This window comes from Felis catus, chromosome B3 (genome assembly GCF_018350175.1).
Source record: "Felis catus isolate Fca126 chromosome B3, F.catus_Fca126_mat1.0, whole genome shotgun sequence".
Taxonomy (NCBI): domain Eukaryota; kingdom Metazoa; phylum Chordata; class Mammalia; order Carnivora; family Felidae; genus Felis; species Felis catus.
Window position 1 is genome coordinate 83,589,125 of NC_058373.1, and position 24,541 is coordinate 83,613,665.

The 24,541-nt window shown below is 40.8% G+C and overlaps 1 long non-coding RNA gene across 1 annotated transcript in view; it reads right to left on the bottom strand.

The window, feature by feature from the left end:
* LOC102899197 overlaps positions 1 to 18,161 on the bottom strand; it is a 146,462-nt gene extending 128,301 nt beyond the window's left edge. The window contains exons 1-3 of the long non-coding RNA XR_006599510.1: positions 16,496 to 18,161; positions 15,950 to 16,086; positions 4,221 to 4,353 (exon numbers count right to left, since the gene is read on the bottom strand). This is a non-coding gene — a long non-coding RNA (uncharacterized LOC102899197). The remainder of the gene's footprint in view (positions 1 to 4,220; positions 4,354 to 15,949; positions 16,087 to 16,495) is intronic.
* Positions 18,162 to 24,541: the final 6,380 nt, after the last annotated feature.

The following is a 24,541-nucleotide window of genomic DNA, read 5'->3' on the forward strand; positions in this document are numbered from 1 at the left end:
GTCCTTCAACAGCAAACACCTCTGTTCTGTGATTCTCAGACCTGTTTCTTCTCCTGTCACTTTCAGACCATCACTAGAATGGGTCCCATCTGGTGGCCATAGAGTAGAAAGGTAGGATGATTCTTCCCTCTCTTATAGGCCTTGAAAGCAAAATTCCATGCAAGAAGGTACAGCACAAGCTTTTTCACCCACTGAAAACTACTTCAGCCAAGGCAAAACAGCCTAGAAACAAAGTACAACATAAACTGGGCATGCTGCCTGCTCCAAAGATAAAACTGGAGTCTGGACTGCAAATCTAAAAGGTCCATCCATTCCCAAATGGTTGCACTCTTTATTTCATAGATGCATGAATATCACAGCAGAAAAAAATATTTAGCCTTATGTTGCATGTGTTCAGGATGACTGAAAACAACACAGTAAGAACTCAAGGCATAATGAGATATAAACATACAAAGGGAATTTACCATAAAAATTTAACTCAGCAAGGCCTCTATCTCCTGTGGGAGATTTTAATGGAAAGGCGTGGGGATTTTCAGATGTTAATGTGGCCACCAGAGGGAGGGAGGTAAGTTTGAAGGATGAACAAATCCTAGATCTATGTAACCCCCTGGAACAGACTATACACAGATAAAACAAGAACTTCTATAAAAGTCACTGGAATGACTAGTTCCAATGCCACCAATTTGGCTCCTTTTTGTTTCTGTAATTTGGAATGGTAAGTTTAAAAAAGAAATGAGGGGCACGTGGGTGACTTAGTTGGTTAAGCACCCAACTTTGGCTCAGGCCATGATCTTGCAGTTTGTGGGTTCGAGCCCCGTGTCAGGCTCTATGCCAACAGCTCAGAGCCTGGAGCCTACTTCAGATTCTGTGACTCCCTTTCTCTCTGTCTTATGCTCTGTCTCTATCTGTCTCTCTCAAAAATAAATAAAGATTTTTTAAAAATGAAGAAATAAAGACCTGTATCTTTTTTTTTTTCAAACAAATACAAAAGCCTTAGGTATCAAATCTCCATACCCAAACATAGGAACATTGAGAATGATGAGTCATATTCAGCTTTACATTTTATTATCTCACAAGGTAGAATAAGGAATGAATATAGAAAAGAGGAACTTTCTCAGAGTGTAATGGTCATCAACATGGTCTAAGAAGTGGCCTGTGAATGTTAACCACCTCGCCATGGATGTGACTGACATATACACAGGGAAAATCTGGTTTCTGGGGAAATCCTAGGTATTCCTTCCCAAAGTTCACCTGGTGACAATGAGAAGAGAAACTTTTGTTTGTGTCTCTCTTATCTCTTTCAGTTTAGTAATGTTGTTTTTAATCAAACTAAAGTTTCCATTATCACTACATTTAAAGACTTAGTGTCAAGCATTTGCCATGCCCTTTGCCCAGAGCCACATCCTTGTGCTGTTCAGGTCCCAGCTCAAGTAAAACCCTTTCAGAAAGGTCTGGGGAGAGTACCCCGTCCAAAATAGCACACACCTACATTCATCTGTCACTGCCGGTCCCCTCATCCCACTTTATTTTCTGTTCTTTCTCTTACTTATCTTCTTCTTTTTGTATTTACTTATCTATCACTGTTTTGTTTTTCCTTCTTATCACCACCCAACAAAGATGTATTTGTTGACCTACTCACTATCTCCTCTCCCAAGAACATAAGCTCCATAAGAGCTTTGGTGTCTATTTTTGTTCACTCACAACTGTATCTCCAGCACTTAGGGTGGTGCCTAGCACAAATATACTTGCTCAATAATTAATTAATTAATTAATTAATTGGTACATATTTTACAGAGGAAAAACCTACAGTCTAATTAAAGGAATAATTCTATCTCTAAATAATACCAAATGTTAATACAAGTATAAAATTGTCACTGAAAACTAAAGTATATTTTTTTACATTTCCTCAGCTTCAAGGTTTGAGGCCAAAGGAGGTCAAAATCACCAGCTCCCATGTCTGCTTTTTAAAATCTTTCATTCTACTCTGTTTCCATTGATGAAAATGAATTCCATTCTTCATGGTCTCACAGGCTGCTCTCCAGCTTGGCTCTTTCCTCCTTGAAGGAGAATAGGAAGAAAGAGAAGAGAGACTGGAAAAGAGAAAAGGGCTTCAGGGATCATTAAGAGTGAAGTATCAGGAAAAAAAGTGATCTGGTATGAGGGTTCCCACCTTTAATCTCTGCCTTCTTTCTTTTTTTTTTTTTTTTTTTCATTAAAAATTTATCTTCCAAGATAATCAAGATGAGGCAGGGAGATATTTAAGGGAAAACCTACACTTGAAAAAAGGTCCCACCTTCTAATCTTATTATAAGACTTGGAAAGATGGAAATGATCTCATCTGTAGTTTAGGTATAGAAATAATCCTTATAAGGATAGAAAATTGTGGGTGAAGATTAGTTAACTGGGAAATTATTTGTGTTAGAATATATGTAAGAAGTAAGAATATATGGTCACCTCTGTACACTTGCTTAGATGATGGGCAGAGAAGGCAGTGGCCAAAAACATTCTGACCCTGAACGTCTGACTCTGAGTGGAAGGTTTGGGTATACAGGAGCTTTGCGTTGGATGTTAAAGTTACCTGTCAAGGTAGGAAACCCAGGCAACAGGGAAGGTGGCCCCACAGGGCACATAATAGCTAGTATTTTTCAAGTATTTATTATGTTCAAAATGATTTTACAGAGCTAATTCATTCAATTCTCAACAACACACCCTTGAGGTATTATTATCAACCCCATTTTATAGACAAGAAAACTAAGGACCAGAGAGGTTCAGCCCCTTGCCCAAAATCACACAGTCAGCAGGAGGTGATGCTGGTATTCGAACTGAGACGGTCTGGCCCCCAGAACCCACCTGCTGAGTCCCTGCCTTCAGTGAACATGGGCTGCCCTGCTGGTATAGGCTTTAACTGCTGGGGTCTGTATCCACAGACTAGTGTACATCTTAGCTATACATAAGGTGTCATCAAGATAAAAGTATCATCAAGAAGGCAGCCCAAAAAGGATCAAAGACAAACAACTTCCATCATCTACTTGGAAGAGTGCCCTTACTGTCCTGTCCTTCTCCTGCTAACAACACACTTTTGGTCTTACTTATAGCCTTCCTCTCCCTTTCCCTCCCTTGAGTTTTCACAGTTTAAGGTGGGGCGAACAAGTAGGAGATTGGGTAGAGGTATAAGATATTTCTTCTTACCTTGGAATCATCCTTGAGGTGAAAAACAAGTCCAAGAGTATTCTTTGGAATTTTAAAATTCTTTTCAAAACTAACTCATAAGGTATGACAAAGAAACACACAGTACCTGAAACACTTATGAAACATTTCATGTTTTCCCTCTGTCATACAGGGGAAAAAAAAAAATTCCTACCCTTAGTGTCATATTCAGGTAAGAGAATCCTTGGAAAATAATGCCAGAACTCCCTGTGTTATAGGTTTATAAAGCACAGTTCTTTCAATTCGTGTTCAAGGAGCCATTTCCCCTACAGCGTGCCCATAGTAAGAGCAAGTATTAGGTTGGGAAGGATTTTACTCTTGACTGCATACTAAACCCAGAATTTTCTTCCAACCCTTCACTTTTTTAAACAAACAAACAAACAAACAAACAAACAATTAATTTAAAGCCAAAATTACATCACTAAGGTGGTAGACACTGTAATGTGGCATTCATATTCTCCTTTAGGAATGAAGGATTTATTACTCATTATGGGAATTGCCTTGCTGAAAAGAGCGACCTTACCCAAGCTGATATACTCTTTCAGGCACAGACTCATTTGATAACTGTTTGAAAGCTGCAAGTCTCAACTCAAGACAAATCAAAAAGGTTATCCCAGCTTCAAAACCTCCCATATCACATCTGCTTTGCTGAAGCTTCATTTCATTGCCTCTGCTCACACCTGCTTCCTTCTCTTCCTTCCCTGTCCCTTCTCCAATGATTGACCCCAAGAGCACTCTCAAATAAACCTCTTACATGCTAATCTCCATTCAGAATTGGCTTTCCAGGAAACCCAGCCCACTATACTGATTATGCCAACAATTATAATTACCCCAGATTTCCTAGGTTAAAAAGTTTCAATTCAATAAATAACCCATGTTTACCCTGGCCACACCAGCCGATAGGCAAATACAGACCACACCAATGGTCCTTCACAAAGCAAAATACCTGGAATTCCAGCCCTACCCTATTTTTGGGGTTGCCTTAAAGGTTCTTTAGAATAAGCCACACATACCTATGAATTATGATCTTCCTCTTGACTCCTCGATGTTCTACATGGTTTCTGATGTGAATATTGTGGTCCTCAGAAAGCTTAAGAACACACTCCCAGGTAAGGATGCAGCTCCACTTTCTCTGTATTTCCAATCCTCATGCCAAAATTAAGAGAAATCACCTGTTAAGGAGCTGCTTTATATGCTCTATTTTTTCATATTTTCCAAAATTTTTCTAACTATGTGAGTTATGTCTATATAGGAGAAAGTGTTTCCCTTTTTCCCAACCATTACTATTTAATTCATTATAGAGTCTTCCACCCCCTACACCAGAAAACAAATTCACCAGAGACTGGACAAAAAGTTACACTGGAGCATCTGGGTGGCTCAGTCAGTTAAGTGTCCGACTTCACCTCAGGTCATGATCTCCCAGTTCATGAGTTCAAGCCCTGGGTCAGGCTCTGTGCCAACAGCTTGGACACTGGAACCTGCTTCAGATTCTGTGTCCCCCTCTCCCTCTGCCCCTCCCCCACTCGTACTCTGTCTCTCTCTCTCTCTCTCTCTCTCTCTCTCAAATAAACATTTAAAAAAATTATTTTAAAAAATTCACATTGACACAGGTTTCATATAGAAAAAAAGTTCTTCAATTTGCATATGTAAAATCTGTGGGCAAATTTTTATAGTAATTTTTAGTTCCTACCATTTAGATTAGTTAGTTAGTTAACTAGCTTTCCTTTTATTATTAATTTCTAGTTCTATTGCATCACAGTCAAAAAATATAACCTGTATGAATTGAGCTTTCAAAATTTATTAAACTTTTTTTTTAATTTACATCACACAGGCCTGAAAAGAATGTATTATATATGTTTGTTCTATATCTTTCCTTTTTTTTTTTATTTTTTAATTAATTAATTTATTTATTTTGAGAGTCAGAGAATGTGTGGGAGATGGGTAGAGATCTAGGGAGAGAGAATCCCAAGCAGGCTCCACACAGCACAGAGGCTGACATGGGGCTCAAACCCAAAAAGGAAGAGATCATAACCTGACCCAAAGCTGGATGCTTAACCAACTGAGCCACCTAGGCACCCCTATATCTTTTCTTATGCATCTGTTTGCTCCATCAGTTTCCAAGAGGTGATTTATTGTTTGTTTGTTTTTTTAAGTTCCAACCATCATTGTTGATCTATCTATGTCTTGACTTAGGTAAGTCAGTTGTTGCTTTTTATATTTTGCAATCTTATTGTTAGCAGCATATATGTTCATGACTGTTGTGTTATATTTCCTTTACCAACATACAATGTCCCTTTTTATCCTATATTATGTTTTTCACCTTAAATCCCATTTGCCCTAATATTAAAAATGCTACTCCTGATTCCTTTGCTTCATATATGCCTGGGATATCTTTTTCCAATCCTTTATTTTAAATCTTTCTGATTCCTTTTGTACTTAAGACTTTTATGTCTTAGTTTTAAAAAATCTGACTTTCTGTATTTTGATTGGCCACATTAACTTATTTATTGTAATTATTGTTACACTGACACTTACTTTCCTGTTTTATTTGGTGCTATTTGCTGTGTTTTCCTTTTATTTCTTATTTTTCTTCTTCCTTGGTTTCCTTTAAATAATTTACATATTATTCTGCTTGTTTAAAAGTCATAATCCCATAGTTATTATTTTGGTAGTTTCCCTAACTGAATAAAATTCATACCTATGCTGATTTTTCCTAATAACAGCTAACATTTATAAATATCTATATCCTCCCCCTAAGCAAGAACTTCAGTATCTTCTCACCTTATGACCTCTCTGTATACCACTCCCCAAATGCCTAAGGAGTTTATTGTTCCCATGTGGCTTATAAAATTAGTCTTATTACTTAAAAGCCACTATTTTTACATATTTTAAGTTTTGATTCCACAAAATACAGCCTTAAATAAAGAAAATCAAGTACATTTAGTCATCTGCCTAGTCATTCCTCTCCTGCCTGGAAATATGTCCCTGATAAAGTCCCTGTATATAGTCAAATCAAGTTTTTAGTTTCCTGAAATCCTGCTTTAATCCAGCCACCCCTTCAGCCCTTGAGTTCTCAAGGGAGATGTATACAAAGGAAAGCAAAATAATAACTTCTCAACACTGTGAGTTCCTTTTTCTTAAGTTATTCAGACCTAATTACACTACACTGGGCCCAAAGTCATTTCTTTGCCCTTATCTGACTATTCCCTATGCCCAGACTATGTCCTGAATCTAACCACAGAGGAGAAAAGAAGGAGCCAAATAAGGGACCCATGCCAGCCCGAGTCATAGATGCCAGAGAAAGGCAGACAGCAGTAAGAGTCTGCCTCGCATCAAGCAGGCATGGGCTGGGGACAGCTGTGCTAAGCTGTAGGCCTCAGAACAGAGAGGGTCAGCTCACTACTCCAAGCACCCGGAAAAACAAAGTAAAGCCAAGCCCAGCCCAATATACTTGGGCATACAACCCAAACAGCACCCTGGATCTAACTTCTTATCTCAAAGCTAAAATATTTAAAGTTACAAAGGTGGGATGAACTGGGATGCCTCTGATGGACAGCTCCAAAACTGTGTATTGGACACCAGTTGTCAATGGAAAACACAGGTGAATGAGACACCATCACCCTCCCCAGAGTACTCATAGACAATTAGAGAAGACAGATGTATGCAAGACTGTGAGATGTGCATCATAATGAAAAATTTCTCAAAACTCAGAAATTTCCAAGAGCAGTCACTGGGACCTACCATCCTAGGAGTAGAGGAACCTTAGGAAATCGAGAGAGAAAAATACTTCCTCTTCCAGACCAATCCCTTAGCATACAAATCATTAGAATAGCCTCCCTTCCCCCAAATTGTCTCTTGCATTTTTTACTAATGCTCAAAATTTCTTTCAGAGGAGACAAAGGCTGTCTTTCTGCAATTAGAGAAAACAGGCTTAAAATAGAAGTGCTGTGGGATGGTTAGCATAAGTGGAAATTAGGTCGAACCCATGTGTGAATGACTAATGTCAGATCATTGCCAGTCTTGATAGCAGACAGAGGTTACTAATTCATAAACTCTGAGACCCTGGAGGGCCCATGAATCCTAATGGAAGAAAACTGGAACACCAAAGAATATGTAGGCAGGTACCAATCCCAATGTTGTTCAGAGTTTGCTCTGTTGATTTCTATTTATGGAAAAACAAATAGAAACTGAAGAGATATTGCCTATCACTTCTCCTCAAGTCACCTCAGAAGGGACCCTGTCTTGAAATTCTAGTCCCTTCATCTCCTGGTATCTGGGCCTCTGAGTTCATATTCTGAAACCTACTAATCATAAATACCTCCAACCTAGCTATTCCCAGACCTCTGCTCAGATCTCTCCATGTTCTAATACCTTCCTCAGTAAGCTAACTTGACCATGTTATCAACTGATTCCCAGGATGGCCCATAAATTTCCTCCAAGGTGTCTCCAGACCCTTTGAGGACAATGATCATCTCTCACAACCCCCCCATATCAGTGATTATCTGATAATTCCTCCATCATAATAACTTTGTCCACAACTGCTCCTTATGATTCCTCTCATTTATCCCTTTCTCCAAACAATTAGATCTCCATGTGAGTAGACAGTTGGGATAGAGGATTTTCTAGGGGGAGGGGTGAATCTGATGCCTTTTATGTGCCTTCAGAGCTCCAGCCTGGTTTAATAATCCCCAAGCACCACTTTGCGTGCGGCAAGGTATAAATATATGCTAATAGGAGGTCTGGCTCCTTGTCACAACACATTGCAGGCTGCATTCGTGCAAGATAGAATAAAAAGATTAGATGCAATCTTGAAGTCAATCAGAAAGCAAGAGGAAACCAAAAAAACAGAGCTCAGATTGTCAACAAGGAGAGGCAGAAAAATGACTTGAATCGAATTGCAGTTTATCTCGTTAAGCGTTAAAGGAAACCAATTTCTTTCAGAAATTGGAAGGCAATTTAAACATTTCTACAGTTTTACTAAAGTTTGAAATTTTCCAGTGAAAGAATAAGGGTTGTTTTTTTTTAATTTCTGCATATCTGACATTTTCCCTGTACTCTCAGGGACTAGAAGGCCCTAGATAAGAGGATATTTAAGGAAAAGAGAGCACAGTTATCAACAAGTAAGGAAAAGAATCTATTAAAGAAATACTCATTTGATTTCTTTAGCGCTTTCACGTTTCATGTCAAAAGACCTAAGGAAGCTAGAATCGGGTACAAAGCAGCCAGGCTACAAAATATGACCTGGGTCTGGATAAATCACCAGGCTGGATTAATTGACAAACACAAAAGTCACATTCATTCCATGAAGGTCAAATAAAATATACCAATCTCAAGGCCAAGCTACATTCTGTTGAAGTGGATGACATCACAAGCTAAAGACGCTGTTCATAATGAACTCAAGCCTCTTTCCCCATTCCCAGAAGCATGAACATATTGACAGTGGCGTCTGTTTTGCAAACGGTGTAGTTTTTACCACTCCTTCCCATGCTGAAATGTATAATTCTCCCAACCATTGTATTCCACAGAAATCTCTAACTAAACCTCCATCTTTAGAGTTAAAGACCAAGCCTTCCCCAGGCCTGTGCTCCATCTGGAAGTGATTTGCTAGCCAACAAAAGCAGCCTTTTTTTCCCCCCTGTTATCATAAGCAATGAGTTCTCAATAAAACCAGGAACACCAGGGTTTAAGGATACGTATACTGTTAAGGACCATTACCTCAGGAAGAGGATGAACCAAACTGAATGAAAGGGGTGCCCACATTTTACTCAGTACATTATATGTATCGTTCAAATCTGTTATAGTGGAAAGTCGAGCCTTGCTTGTGTAAGTTTAAAAAATGCACTTGAAGATGTTCAGAGATGAATATACTAAGACTTATTTCAGATTAACACCCCTGAAAAACTGCCAACTCTGGCCTCTCGGGTGAGCTTAATGGGCAGTTCTTGTGTTAATGCTTGGTGGGAGCTGGACAAAGGTCAAGTGTAACATGCTGTCACTGTGACTTTTGTCTTCAGACACTCCTTTTTTCACACATTCAGTCTACATTTGCTGAACTCTTATTACCTCATGGACTGAAAACGACACATGACGTGAAGCTAAAGGTATTTCCTTTAAAGAAGAAATAAGATAATAAATGGCATCTGGGGTGGCCAGTTGTTCTCTACTACGAAAAACAAAATCTCACATGGATTTATCAGGGAGGATACTCAGGAACCAAAGGAGTGCCTTCCCTGGTTTCTCACTTCTCCTGACAACTTTTCCCTTTCAATAACTTGTTATGTGCCAGGAGCAAACAATATGAAATCCATTCCTAATGAGCAATAATTATAGCTTTAAGAAGCTGTACAATCAGTGTTCAGTGATTTCATTATTAGATAGCACCATAAATTATGCTAATGCTGATAACAGTTCTGGATGAGAGAGGTCCAGATCCGGGAGATTGCACTGAAATTATTTACATCCTCTATTTCTGAAACAATAGACCCGGCAATTTGAAAATCAGATGATCCGATTTATTCTGGCAGGACACACATGTAACAAGTTGCATCAACCATAAAATTAAATAGGCTTCCTTTTCTTTTTTTTTTTTCATTTTTCTCTTTTAAGTTTATCTCCTCAGTCTTACCTTGCATATTACCAATCTCCTTTGAGGAAAGACTTCTAATTATTGTAACTCTTGTTTCTAAAATTGCTCAGTGATGGTGGTTGATGATGTCATGTGACAGGATGGCTTTAGCACACCCATGTCTTGCACAAGCTGAGCCTGAGAATGCAATGCCTGCCAAGTCACTACTGCCTACCTGGGTGCAGAAAAGGGAACAGGCCTTTTGGCAATAGGGAATTATTGCCTCTAATAATCAAACCCCCAAACTTTCAAAGGTTGGCTATGAAAGGAGAAACTCCAGGGGCCTTGGTTGGCTCGGTCAGTTAAGTGTCCAACTCTTGACTTCAGCTCAGGTCATGATCTCACAGTTGTGAGATCTAGCCCTGTGTTGGGCTCCACACTGAGCATGGAGCCTTCTTGGGATTCTCCCTCTCCCTCTCTCTGCCCCTCCCCTGCTTATGCACTCCCATACACGTGCTCACTTACTCTGTCTCTCTCTCTCCAAATAAATAAATATTAAAAAAAAAAAAGAAAGAAAGGAGAAACTCCAAATGGATGTGGAGATTTGGCCCAGGTCTCTCACCTCTATCCTCCCTGTATTTAACCCTTACCCTTGGAATTTTCTCACTTCTGTTAATAGTAACACAAGCTACCATTTTTCTGAGTACAAATTACATGCCTGACCCTGTGCACTATCTCATTCTATCCTCATTAAAACCCTATGCAGTGCCTCTATAATTCTCATTCTGCAGATGAACAATAAAAGGTTCAGAAGGCAACACACACACACACACACACACACACACACACACACACACACACACACCTTGCCTAAGAATATACAGTTAGTAAATGGAGAAGCCAAAATTCGAACCCAAAGGAACCTGGGATTGCTGCCCTTGGCAGTGAATGCAAGGAATTCATCATAAATCTGACTCCAAATTCTGGGTCTTTCCTCAAGCCTCACAAATGGTAGCCAAGGGGGAAACTACCACATGATGCCCAGAAAGAATTCCTCAAAGTTCTCATCACATGTCACCAAAGATGCGGAGCAACTGGAGCACATTAGACTATTTGGGAGACACCAATTGATGCAGTCACTTTGGAAAATGATTTGGCAGGACCAACTAAAGGCAAGCCTACACATGTACCTATGGCCAAGCAATCTCACTCCTGGGCATATGCCCAACAGAAATGACACATGCAACAATGTTCACAGCAGCATCTTTCGAAATAGTCCCCAAATTAGAAGCAACCTGAGTGTCCACTAACAAGAGAATGGGCAAATTAATCGTGGCATAGTCAAAGAATGGAATACTACATGAGAATGAAAAAGAGTAAACTACTGAAACCTGCAAAAACATGCATAGTTCCATCTCACAGACATAACGTTGAGTGTAAGGAGGTGGAAACTAAGAATAAATACTATGCGATTCTACATATATCAAGTTAAAAACATGTGAAACTACTCTATAGGGAGAAGAAGCAGAATAAGGATCACCCTTAGGCGACCAATGGGGAGGGAGTTTGAGAGACCGCTCTGGAATGATGGAAATTCCTATATCTTTATATGGGTGGCAGATACAAAGTATGTTCCTATGTAAAAATGTTTTGAGCTGTTCACTTAACATTTGCACTTCATATAATTTATATCTCAATTTTTAAAAATAAATAAAAATTCTCATTGAACCCCTCTGACCCCCAGAATCCCAGACATCATGGCAGTTGGTCCCCCAAAGTCTTCCTCTTACTTCACCCCTTCAAACTTCACCCCTGCCCCTCACCCCCTCCTCTTAATTTCTAGATTTATTCTTTTCCGTCCCACTGGTAGCTTCATGTCCTTTCCTATATAAATCAATTTAGTTCCCTCTGGTCTCTTCCATTTCTCCTCTCTACTCATTACTGTAATCAGCAGAACGAAAATCCCAGCAGTCAAACTGATCAAACAAACAATTCTCTTTAGAAGAGTGCACTTTTAAAGACGAATCTTCATTATTTGTTTCTGTCTCCTCTGGGAGATGGTGAAGTTCCCTGAGGGTAGGGGGTATATATCCCCAGATGTTCAATAAGTGTGGAGTTGTATTAAATGAACACTCCTATTTAACACCTAAAAGTATGAAACCTGGGCTATTCACAAAGTTCTCATTATCCACTCCAGAGCCATTGTGGATTAAGGTAATAAATGAGGATATGTGGAAGTGGGATCATAAAACTATGTTTCAGAGGCATTTGCCTGAAAATTACCAGAAAAATACAAGATGGCTGACTTTAATTATCTTGGGTCACTTTTATTATTTGTAGTCTTTTTGTATCTCTTCCTATCTTACTGCCTCTTACTGAACAGATATATCCAGGCAATTTCCTAGTCAAGAGGGAATAGAATAACAATAATTCCCTTAGAAATTGTGGAGGAGAAAACAAAGGTTTAAACATACTATTAAATCATCTAACCTCTGAAATGTAAGAACCAAGTCAGGAAACACACTGACACTCATTTCTTGCTTTTCAACACAGCAGAGCCTAGAAGGATGATTAGTTTATATTTTATTATGCAGGTGGAAGAGTCATTCTCCTAATTGCTTGGAAAGGTATTCAATGGTAGGTATCTCATAAGAATAAACTTATCCTTCAAATTTGGGGTACACCAACCACCAAAGTTCAAAATCAGGAGTGGAATGGAAAACCTAAAGATAAAAAGATGAGTCTCACCTAATACTTAACCAAGGAAGAATGGCTTGCTTTCAAGTCCATTTTGAAAGGCTATGTCAGGCCAGGCCAGATTTAGAGGAGAGAGAATCTTTTGTCCACATCCTTCACCCAAATATAACTAAATGGAATAAAAGTCTGCGGTCATGTAGTAGGCCTCAATTGTTAGACCGCCGAAAGCCTATTTGAAGTATAAGCTATTTTTCTGAGTATTGATATACTGCAGGTATTTATAGAGTATCATGCCACACAAAACATTTCCATGTTTAGAAATGGAATATGCCATTCCTTCCCAGTCCCCCAGGACCGCCACCTTAGCTGGATGACTATTGTATAAATACAGAAGTTAGCTGCTAGGAAATGTACCTTCACTTCTTAGAAAAGTATTCCTGTGTTTATCTTCTGGTGAACGTGGGCTCGCTAGACATAAACCATTTCTCACCAGCAACAAGGAGAGGTTTATTTTTGTCATTCATAAAATAAACCAGGGACCAGCCAAAGGAAATGACTCTTGGAGGCGGCCCCGTCAGAGAAGTGCCGTAGAAGTTACAAATGGCTCTGTGGCCCAGGCCATAAACAGTCTTTAGAAAGGCTGGTGCCGAGCTGTTGATATTAAAAATCACCTCATTAATTATGTTTGTAAACAATGCAGCTGTCTCTGCTTGCAAGCTGGCTTCCTCAGCATAATAATATTTGTAACAATAATAACCATCATTTCGAGCGTAGCAATAAATAGTCAATCCAAGGACCTCAAGTGAAATCGCATCTGGGAACTGCCACCTGGTCATTCAAAATACTTCCTTAGAAGGTTGGAAGACTGTTGTCTGTTTTCCATGCAGAAGGCATTTTTTCAGGATCAACTACTGCACTAGAATTTTTCCCATCTCACCCTTTGAAAGGAGGAGGTAAATAGCTAGTGTGGGAAGAGTAACAAAACCTATAGGGAGACAAGGAGCCAAAAGAAGTAAAAAAAAGTTGGCTGGAAAAGGACAGTAGGGGGCACAGCCACCAGAGGGGATGATGGGAAAGAGGCACAGTCCTTCCTCTGGTGAAGAATCAGCGAGCTCAGGAGCGTGCTTCAGGGTATCAGTTAACAAGACATACCTCCTCAGTGCTCTTCAGTTATCCTTTTATTTGACAAATATTTATTGAACACCTACTAGGTGTCAGGTGTGTACCAGGCACCGGAGAAAATTCACAAGCAAATATTCACTTAAGATGCCTGTTGGTGATAAAATTGGAACGTACCTGGCAGACTAAGTAATTATATAATCCAGGTGGCCTGGTATTTATTTTTTTTAACGTCACATCTTTGGAGCACATATTTCTAGTTATCTCAGTAGTCAACAAGCCCTTAAAATGGTTAAGAACAAGAGGGAACTACGGTTTCTGAGCAACATAGATAAGCTAAAATTACTAGACCTCTTTCCACACGAGAGGACAACACCTTCATACCTCATTTATGCCTTCCCCACATGTAAATTTTGATTCTAAACTTCACTAGAGAGAGATAAATGTGGTATCCAATTCCAAAGCATTACCCATTTTCTCTGTCTCTGTCCCTCTCTTTCATCTCTCACTCTGTGTATATATTAATTTTATAGATCTTTTTATTGTCTGAACTACACTGGTTGCGTGAGAAGCAGAACAATAGGCCAAGAAGTTCCATTTCACACATGCCATCCTTATAATTCAAATAGGACAATAAAAAGAGAGAGAGAGAGAGATCTATAAACTGGTGATAAATCAGTGTCCTAAACCAAATTAACCATCGAAATAGATTATCATAAAAATAACGCCATGAAAAATATTCTTCACCTTCCTGGTTCAGCTGCCTGTAATGGAGACAGAGGGTGTGTGTGTGTGTGTGTGTGTGTGTGCCTCTGTGTGTGTGTGCCTGCGTGAGTCTGCGTGTATGTGGGCATGCCACACCCACATTCAGAGACGCGCACATACACACACATGTGTGTGCAGAGGCCATACAGTTTGCACATGCTGCTTGCTCCTCCAGGAACAGGAGAGGGCTAAGACACCCCAAGATTGATCATTAGCATTTCCCAGTTTCTAAAGCTCAGCTTTTATTCAACGTAGTAAATGATAATACCATGTGCCAAGTATTGGGCTAAATACTGAGGATACAAAATGAGCTAAAAGAGACAATGTTTGTCTTCATAAAACTTCCAATCAGAGCAGTATAGATAGACATTAACCAAAGGGGTACACAGATAAAATTTTTGAAACTATAAATCCTGATCAGTGCCATTAAGAAAAGGCACAGGCTGCTCTGAAGCACATAACAGGGGAACCCAACCTAATGTGAGCTCAGGAACAAACAGATCTCCAAGCTGCAGGACCAGTAGGGACCAAAGAGGTACAAATGTCCCACCAGCAAGGGGTGTTCTGCATCAGTAGGAGAAGCGATATACACTTTCTTTCACTGGAGAAGGCTGGGAAGGAAAAGGTGAGTAAGCACGATTAGGCCTGCTGGCAAAGAAAGGGGGTGAGGGAGTTCCATCCAGAAGGAACCACATCTACGAAGGCTCTGAGGATAGAGGAGAGATGGCAGATCCCAGAAGGTCACAAAAGGCAGAGAGCAAGGGCAAGGTGGTACCACATGAGACAGGGGAGGTGGCCAGAAGCCAAATCGTGCAGATTATTAACATGGGGGTGGGGAGGAACGGGCAGGATGTGGAAGAGGTTTCGGGTGTTCTTTTACAAAAGCTCATGTTGTTTCCAGGTGGAGAAGAGGTTGACCGGAGGGAAGCAAGATGCTGGGAAGACAGTTATCAGTCCCTTTACCAATCCTCCACACTAGTCCAGGTGAGAGATTGGACCTGCGTCTAACACTAATTAGCTGTGTGACCTTAGATAATTTGCTTCACCCCTTTAAGCCTCAAATTCCCCACCTGTAAAATGGCAATAATAATGGTTTTAGTGGGGATTAAATGAGATCACGCCTGGGGCGCACACAGCCCACTGTAAGCCTTCAATAAATGTTAGCTATTGGTGGTGCTGGAGATGGAGAGAAATAGATTAGAGAGATATAAATAGTCCCCCAGCAAGCAGCCTCCCTGCCTAATTCATCACAAGGAGGAGTGACACATTTTCTTTCCTGAGGTTGGGTAGGAATGAATGGGGGGAAAGCAATTGGTACCACTAGGAGAAGTTGCCCCAATTTGAAACAATTCTTGTTCCTTATTAGAAGCTCTGCCAGTAATATTTAAGCCGTGAAGGGTATCCAAGACCATTTAGAAAAGTAATTAAAGTACTAGAAAAATATGTATATATTTTGTATGTAAAGTATTTGTATATAAAGCATGTATTTGTATATAAAGTATTTTTAGTAAATGAGAGTCCTAAAAAAGGTTGAAGTATATGTTAAACAAGCTTTGGGACAACAGCAAAAAGATTATAGAAAAATAAGTAACTTACCCAAGGTCATAGGGCTGTTAATGGCTAAAAGCCAGGAGTTGAACCCAGGTTGAACTCTAAGTCTGTGCCCTTTCCAGGAGGGGGCACAGGCTCCTGAGAAGTCCAAACCCAGTTCTTTTCTTCCAGAAGCTTTCAGTCTAGTCGGGAAAACAAACAGCAAACCGTAAGAAACAAGGCACAATTGAAAGTCCAGTTCCGTAGTTTACATTGAAAATTATGGTGACACTATAAATTGTTTGGGTGTTTTGGTAGGCAGGGTCAAACTAATAGAGCTCTAAAATAGTTCTTGCCTTTGGATCTAATAATGTCACTTTGAGGGCTCTATCAAAAAACATACAGGAAGTTAAATAAAAGAAAGCAGGCTTATTTACCGATTGCCAAAGGCAATTGTTAGTTCCTTTTGAGACAAGTTGGATGATAGGCTATTTACATATCCAAAATTTCTAATGCAGTAAGGAAAAAAAATTATCTTTTGTATTAACCACAGCCTTGAGGACTGAGAGACTTCCTTAATTAAATCAAACAGAAGCTTTAGGTAGAACCTACTTGTGGGAAGCTTAAGGTAATTGATCCTGAAATGAAGCACTCATTCAAAATCCGGACACGGGACTTTTGGTACACCTCCTGTAAAAAAAAAAAAAAAAAAAAAAACCTCACTCACTAAAACCAGGACTGGTTTCCTCTAGCTGATCCTTGAGGGCGTCCCCTTTAAACTTGCCAGCCTCCTCCAGTAAAAGATAAAATCATGCAGGGGTATGGATTAGCTATCATGTCATTATAGCAGGCACAGCCGTCTGTTACAGGTAAATTGCTAGGCAATGTAATAACAATGCAGTTTATTTACTGTGCAGGGTGCTTATCTACAGAAATGTTCCGACAAACAAAGAAAAGCACAGCTAAACGCCTTTCCCTTAGAATTACAGACTGAATCTATGCCAGCACCTTCAGAGAATAAAAATGCTAAATAATCCCTGTATAAATAGAGTCCCTAAAAACCCAAAGCGTCTCCTAACAGAAGAAGCAGAAAAAGGCAATTGGCAGATGGGGTGTCCACAAGGTCTTCCTCAGGCTCCCATCTTTATCAACCAAATCACATCCCAAGGGGAGGAGGTGAGGAGGATGTGAAGAGTAGTCAGGCTGAGGCTAGACTAGAGCACTCATTGTTAAATGATAGTGATGATAATAGCAATGATGACAATAATGAGGCTGAATAGCATTTGTTGCGTGCTTATCATCTGCCATTGCAAAGAAGTCAACATTAGCCCTTAATTACCAAAACAACCCTATAAGGTCAGTCCTACTATTCCCCCACTTCACAGTTGAAGAGATTCATGGTTAGGAATTTGTCCACTAAGCTGTTAACTTGAGATTTGAAACCAGGGTTACCTCCCTCCAATACCAGAGCTCTTAACCTCTCTGTCCTCAAGAATCAGAGGGCCTCGCTTGAGGTTGGACTAGCATACAGGACTCCTGCCCTCCCCTGACATGGAGGGCCTTTTAACCTCAAGTACATATCCCACCCACCAAAGCATCCACGGGGCTCACACTTTGAAGGGCTTACACAATGAATAATACCAAAGGCACCATTTTATTGGCAACCTAGTGGCTGCCTTTTAAACATACAGCCTTTCCTGACTAAAATAAGTGAACTAATGAGTGAGGGATTGAAGAAACCTAGTTAAGGCACCTAGGATGGAGTCTAGAGAGACATGACTGGAATGCGATTGCTCTAAAAGAAAGCTATAACCTAATCAATAGTATTAACATATCTGAAGAAAGAATGTGTCCACAGAAGGAAGGTGGTATGCCCAAAGTTCAGAAGAATGGAGAATATTGAATTTGGAAGTGTTTACCCAATCGTGCCCAAGGGAGAGGAGTGTATCTGATAGTCAACAGAAAGATGTACCAGGATTGCTTAGTTCGTTTCAATAGTCTTTGAGTGCCTACTATGTGTCATGGTATATAATGGACACTGGGATTAAACACACACACACAAATACACATAGTTCCTAACACAGAGGAACCTGCAAAGATAGTGGGTGAGACCAACATACAAACAGCTCTTGATGCTAAGTGCTACAGCAGATGTATATGCAGCACACCACAGAGCACAGAGGAGATAAACTTAGTCAAAGGAGTAGGAAGTGACCTGTGATCTGTGTTTCAATAAATAAGCAGGCATCATCTAGGCCATAAAGGAAATAAAGAAATTCCATTCAGAAGAACCAGAAGCTGTCCACATCACAGTAAGTTAGGAATAGAAATATAGAAGTAAGTTAGAGATAGGGACAGTAAGTAGGGTGCTGGGTGACTCAGTCAGTTAAGTATCTGATTCTTGATCTCAGCTCAGGTCTTGAGCTGAGTCCAGCACGTTGGGCTCTGCACTGGGCATGAAGCCTACTTAAAATAAAAATTAATTAATTTTTAACAATTAAAAAGGAAGTATTAGTCCAGAGATTGAGGATGGTGTATGTTCAGTAGCCTAAGATTTATCCCAAGGGGAAATAGAAAAACCATTGAAGGATATTAGCTGGAGAATAACAAAGTCAACTTGCATTTAGAAAAATCATTCTGGCAGGAATATAAATAATCGGTGTAAATGGAGAAAGGCTAAGAAGGACCAGAAACCAGTTAAGAAGCTATTACCAAAGACCCTGGTGAGGACACTTCCTAGGTCGATGATAGCTGGGATAAAGAGGAAAGAAAAAACTAAATATTTAGGAAGTGATGCTACTGACTGGTTGGATAGGAAGGATGAAGAAGAGATGAGAAATCTAGGATGACTCAAAGTTTCTGACTTAGGTGACTAAGTTGATGATATCATGAACTGAGATAGGAAATATGGGAATATAGGAGGAACAGCAAATTTGGATTCAGAAGATGAAAATAAGTTTGGTTTTGAACATGTGGAGTTTGTAGTGCTTACTGGACATCCAAGTGAAGCTGCCCAAGCAGGCTATTAGACATAAAATCAAGAGTCATCAGGTCTGAAGGTAAATATTTGAATATCATAAGCAAATAGGTGATACTTAAAACCTATTTATGTTGTGAGAGTGAAAGAGATTAACCAAGAATGAATAGAAGGATGGATGGATGGATGGATGGATGGATGGATGGATGGATGGATGGATGAATGGGTTGATGGATAGATGGATGGATCGGAAAATAAGCTAGTTAAAGCAAGATTATACTATATTAACTAGTTTTAATTTGGGGGAAGTTTCAAAACTTAGCTTTACCTGACCTTAATGGATAAAAAAGAAGCTGAAGAGTGTAAAGGAAAATAAACTTCAGATAAATATTTCTTTGCCATAAATTGTGTTATTTCTTAAAAGAGCCCTCTAGGTTAAGAAGGAAATTTTATTAAAAAGCATAAAGCAGTTAGAGATGTTTTAAAAATATCAACTCCCTGCTAAAAAAGATGAGGAAATTAGTACTCTCACTCTTCGACAATATCCCCTAGTAAGGATTACCATTCCTCTTTTACTGTGCCTACACCATCCCTGAGTCCTTTATTTTGACTTACCTCTTACATGGCTGAATCTTGTCATTGAACAACTATTTTTTCAAGGAAGTTTTCACACATTCTGTATTTCTTGAGTTTGAGGATGTGTAATAATGTCCACCTATTGTCTTTACATTTGACTAACACCTTGGCTGGGTATAATATCCTTGAGTCACTGTTTTCTTCAGAACTTTGTAGATACTACTTTGTTGGCTTCTGGCACTAAGTGAAAGTCCAAGGCCAGCCAGATTTTCCCTATTAATAAGTGACTTGCAAAGCCTGTGTCATTAACCACATGGTAGGGAATGAAAGACTCAAATGGTATCTCTCAATATACTCAATTCCTCTATTTTTTAGGTGGACAAAACTCTTCTCTGGCATTAATAAAAGGCAATGTTAAAAGTTACAAGCCCTCCTCTGCCCCATTAATCTTCTCATCTGTCAAGACTGTCCAAATGTCCTCCACCACCCTCTAAGACTTTCTCCTCCCTCCTTCTAGGCAGAATTACTACTATACTATATAGCAGTTATTACACTTACAGTTGTCGGTATGCCTGTTTGCCCGCTAAATTTGAACCACGTTTTTCTTGATTGTAATCCCAGCACTTATCACACTGCTAAAAGACAGTAAGGGCTCAGACGTTTACTGAATAATCTATCTATTCTCCCTTGCCAACACAACTCTTGCCAACACATACTCTTGGCACAACTCTTGCCAACACATACTCACTCAAAGGACTCTTTACAGCAGTTATACTCAAACATGAGCAAGCATCAGAGTCATCTGGAAGACTGGCTAAAACATAGATTGCTGGGGACCCTCCCCAGAGTTTCAGATTTAGGAGGTCCATGGTGGGGCTCAGGAATTTGCATTTCTAACAAATTCCCAGGTGACACTGATGCCATGTTGTTGGTTCAGGAACTACACTTTAAGAACCACTGATTTAGAGCACCATTTAGAAACAGGAATAGATTGAATGTATCCTTGCAAATTAACAATGAGTAAGTTTATGTGTACCTCCCAAACCATCAAAATCTGGTGGGCTAAATGCCTCCTTATATCATAAACCTACCATAAACCCAAGTATTAGACTATGTGGTCCACAAGAAGAGACATTTTATGATGTTTCACTGAGTTTTTCTTGCTTAATTCATTTTATCACTTATGATGATAAGTAGCTTTAATCAGTATTACTTACCATGATTCTCTATTATACTATAATTATTAGCTATACTAACATTAATTCAATTCAATAGTGAAAGAATAAATCCAGAGAAACTTCATGTATTTCATACCACATTCTTCCCCAAATTAAAAGAGTAATAATACCTTTAAACAATCCATTCCTCTCTCATCCTTACTCTGTTGTCTCAGGATTTCTGTTCTCTCTCTGCCTTCTTATCTCCCAGGCACATGAGATAGTTGTGATTCTTACTTGTGTCGAGACTTTACAAGTCACCACTAGGTACGTATTCCCTTCTACACCATTCTTGCCATTTAGCCATTTATTCCCTGAAGAGAATGGTCTGTGGTCCCGAGGCTTTTACAGCAACCTCTAAATGGTGATTCTTTTACTCCCTTCCTTCCTTAAAGTGTTTAACTTTTCTGAGCACTAAATTTCCCCTGGTTTTCTGCACAGGAACACACAGTACGGTGCATTATAATGTTGCACTGCAGTGCCACCTAGAGCCTGCTGCCGGTAAAGACCCAGAGTTAACCAATTCTGAGCACTCTGCTCCAGTTGAGTTGAAGGAAAATATAGTTCTGGATTCAAAGGAACTCTGCCTGTACCAGAAATTGTTCAGTATAAAGGCCATCTGGAACTTCTTCCTGGAACTATGGATTATTAAACCATCATTTGAAATGGAGTCATCAGCTTAAAATTTTGCTTTACATTAGGAATTTTAACCCTGAAGTTTTGTGTGTAAAACATCTTCAAGGCCAGAAACCCTCAGTGGTGACGGTAGGGAAAAGAGAAAACAGCAGCTCCTGGGCCTTTCAGTCCTACTTCTCATGGTTCTGGCTGTGGTTGAGCTTTGTTGAGATCTGCAGGATGAAAATCAGCTTGGCCTGTCCAGGGAGCCAGGCTGAAATGGAGCTCTGCACATTAAGCAAGCAGCCGCCACATTAGAAGCCGAGGGTCCATTAGCTCTCATTTAATGTTTCTTCTCAAGCAGATAAGTACAGGCATCAAACACCCCAGCCCTTTTATGATACATAAATCACAGGTCAGTGCCTTCCATGGAGACTCCTATTTGCTAAGCAAGTAGTTAGACCAGAGGCTGGGGAGCAACATTTCAGTTCACTTAGAGACCCAGGGGGATGAGCCGATTGCACAGGGCAGGGCCAGGAATTTCTCCCCACAATTTAATGATTAAACCCTTTCTCCTGCTTGAGAACTAGCACATCATTCCAGACCTTCCACAGGCAGTGGCTTGCACCAAGAGCCACCTTGGTCCCAGCTCTGCCATTAACTTCTTTCTCAAGGAGTTGGTTCCCACAAGTCCACCGGGGGCAGAGCAAGCTATGAGACTCCCTCTCTAGGCCCACCATTAATAGGACTGAGGTAGACCTTTTTCCAGACTCAATGCACAGAATCTCTCTCTTGATAATTTATGCCAAGAGGCACATAGACTGAAGGAGCTGGGAACTAAGCCTTGTTAAGGGTGGGGCCCTAAGAGAAAGTCTGTGAACTTGGACTGCTGAGGTCCTCGGAACTGCTCTGGCTTCTGCCCTTCCTACACCTACCCACAGCAGTTCTTCTGTGGATTTCATGAGTTCTGTACCTAAAAACCAACTTGTGTGGATTCAGCCCCTTATTACTAAAATTGCTGTCTAAGAAACCCCGAGTCTTAGGAAAAATGATCGGACCCAGGTAGGTACTTCTGCTCCCGCACGTACTCTATTGTGAGAGACCTTCACAGCCAGCACCCAGCCTGCCAGTGCTCCTGTGATCCAGCAGGAGTGGGCCACTCCCATAGGTAAGGGTCAGGGACAAGGAGAGATGGGGACCAGAGTATGGTCTACAGACTATGGCCAGTCCACAATCTGTTACTGGCCTGCAACAAGAAACGCACAGAAACTGAGAGTATTTAGAAACTTTTATAACAATTTTTCAGAACAATTTTATATCTATCAAATCTAATTTTAAAAAATCAGAGCTTAGGGGCGCCTGGGTGGCTCAGTCGGTTGAGCGTCCGGCTTCGGCTCAGGTCATGATCTTGCAGTCTGTGAGTTCGAGCCCCGCGTCGGGCTCTGTGCTGACAGCTCAGAGCCTGGAGCCTGCTTCAGATTCTGTGTCCCCCTCTCTCTCTGCCCCTCCCCCACTCATGCTCTGTCTCTCTCTCAGAAACAAACATTAAAAAAATTTTTTTTTTTTAAATCAGAGCTTGTATTGTGTACGTCTTTGCTCTTTTTCCATTCCATTTGCAAGTATTTTATTCCACTTTACTCCCTGCTCTGGTTCAGGCCCCTGGGCCATTTAGCTGGCAGAATCTTGCTTAAAGAAGACAGGAATACACTGTACCTTCTCTCCAAGGAAATGCGAGGACTCGCCGGCAGAGGCAAAGCCTATCATTTCCATCTGTTTATAAGGAGAACCTTTCCTTGGATCAGACAGGTCAGAGGCAGGACCCCCAAACATCCTGGTATAGAAAACACATAAGACCCATAGCATCCCGATGGAGTTTAGACAAAGTTTCCAAGAGGAGGAACAGAAGCATTCTCAAGAGCAAACTCGGGAGCTGCATTCAGACATCACCAAGTGGCCCAATGGGCTTGGGGGACTTTAGTGCCTCCAGGCAGGGCATCTCTCTGCCATCTCCCCACGGACCTCCTAAACACACACACACACACACACACACACACACACACACACACACACACCTCCTTGGGCAGCAGCACCTTCTCTCACAGCCAGTAGCAAGAGTACAGATAGGGAGGGTGCACAGCTCTCACGTTGCCTCATTTCCTTGGGTAGACTCAGCCTGGGTCTCAGGAAGAGAGGAGGCCATTGGGGACAGGGCTGGGTCAGTTAGCTGCGCCAAAACCCTCTAACTCTAAATTCCCTCTGTGTGGGTCCAAAAAATTGAAACATGGACATCGAAAAAAATTTTTAAATAGTGTCCCTTTAACAAGTAAAACTAGAGAAGTATAAGGAGAAGAGGAGTAAGAGACATATGGAGAATGAGACAGAAAATGAGGGAAAGGCAGGAGGGACTAACGGGCTAACGAATTCCATGAGGGCCGGGCGCTGGCCGTGCCCCTGCCTAGCACAGGGCAGGCACACGCTGACTCTCAACAAACGTCTGTTGAATGAAGAAAAGAAGGGAAAGTTGACACAGGAGCAAGGAGGGAGAAGGCACCAGCTGGCACACCGCTGCCCAGGCTCCTCTGGTCCAGCAGCCCGCAGAGGCAGCAGGCAGGGGTGAGGGCTGCTGGGCAGGGTGACCGCTGCACTCTCACGGCTCTGAAGGGAGAGTCCTTGCCGCTCTCCTTCTTTCTTTTTTCTCCTTTAAAAAAAAAAAAAAATGTTTTAATGCAGGGAAGAGTCACTGATTTCATTTGAAACAATTCCCAAACAGGATATGGAGTCTCAAACAGCTCCTCGGCGTTTGGCAACTGCCATGCGCAGGTGTTTCTTGTGAGTGCCGGGCGGCACGTAGGGCGCCGAGACCCGGGAACCCTGGGAGGTGGTGCAAAGGCCAGAGGGCGGTCCAGGGTGCAAGGGGTTTGGGCGCTGAGCCCTGGGGCATCCCCCGCATTCCAGAAATCAGACTCTTCCCAGGCGCCTCCCTAACACGTTTGCTAACCTGACCTCCAGCCCTGAGTCCTTAGTATTATAGGAGTTTTCAATTCCTATTTCTGTAATTTGTAAGACAAAAACAAACTACTGTCCCAACGTGCAGGGAACGAAATGGAAGAAAGGGAAAAATGAGGATTGTTTGATAACAACATACAAACAGTCTGGACTTTTACCTACCAGGGCTAAAACAAACACGTGAATGCTAATAGAGCTGAACAGAACATTCACCAACAAAAATCAGTGCACACACATATTTCTAAACCAAGTTTCTAAGTAAAATGG